Genomic DNA, 1,236 nt, shown 5'->3' on the forward strand with positions numbered 1-1,236 from the left:
ATTTGATTATGATATCACTTGGAAAGGTAAGTTTTTTTTTTTTCTGATTTTATGTGATGCTTAACTTTGCATTAAACAACCAAAGTGATCCAAACATATGAGGCATTGTTTTTATTTTATTTCAATTTTTGTTATTCCGTTGCATTGATGCTTTAATCATGTCATTCCTACTAGGCGTATCAGAGCCTCCCTTGGCTGGTTTTAATGCAAAGTTATGTCTGGTTATTGTTTAATTTCAATTCTAATTGGATATGAGGTATTTGGACGAGAGCAAGTAAGTGTTAAACTTCGATTATGTTTTAAAGTAGTTTATCACATATTCTAGTTTTGATTTTTAATACTTATTTGTTTTAACAACTAATCTTGTTTAAGTGTCTCAAATTTTTTAGAACAATATGTGCAGGAGATGCACAAAAGAGTTTGGCAAGAAAAGGATTCGAATTCTTGGGAAACAAGATGCAATTTGGTGATAGAATTCGATTCTGTCTAGATTTGCATATGGTTTGATTTTCAGTTTTTAACAAGAGCCTAAAAGCCTCCAAAAATTCTAAAAGAAATTTGGAAGTAATCTACATTGAAATTGTTTCAATATGATTAATTAGCAGCTGAAAACAGTGAAGGAAAGGCTGTGAAATCGTGGCTGAAACCATTGCTGCCAGCAGTAGTTTTTGGTCACAATTTTGCTGAGAAAGTCATCTTCAAGGAGTCCTAAAATTGTGCAATTGTTGTACCTTTTTGGATAAATTTTGAGGTTTGAATATGTTCAAAAGATGCGTGGAAAGATTACTAAAATTAAGGGGATTAATCCCTTGATTTATGCCACATATGCCACATATGTATACATAGGCTACATTTCTTTGGGGTTTTGACCAGCTAAATCAAGTCCAAAAATTATGAAATTTTAATATGGAAAGGCTCCATATGTTAGTTGACCATGGTTAAAATTTGGAAATTAAATTCCTTGATTTGTTGCCACATCAAGCCATAAAACTGTGACTGGTACAGTACTGCCAGAATTTTGTAAAGTCATGGTTCTTGGGATTTTAATGTCCATATTTGCACCCTAGATTGGTGCAATCAAAAACACTAATTCACTAAGCAATAGCTTATGGAAAAGGTCCAGAAAGATAAATTTTGATATATTTAAACTAGGGAATTTGATTCCTTAAAATAAAGATATCATAATTTTATTAATCACATCCATAAATTTAGGAATTTGATTCCTACAAATATGGG

Source organism: Theobroma umbraticum, unplaced genomic scaffold, assembly GCF_002168275.2.
Source record: "Theobroma umbraticum cultivar Fairchild unplaced genomic scaffold, ASM216827v3 scaffold_146.0, whole genome shotgun sequence".
Taxonomy (NCBI): domain Eukaryota; kingdom Viridiplantae; phylum Streptophyta; class Magnoliopsida; order Malvales; family Malvaceae; genus Theobroma; species Theobroma umbraticum.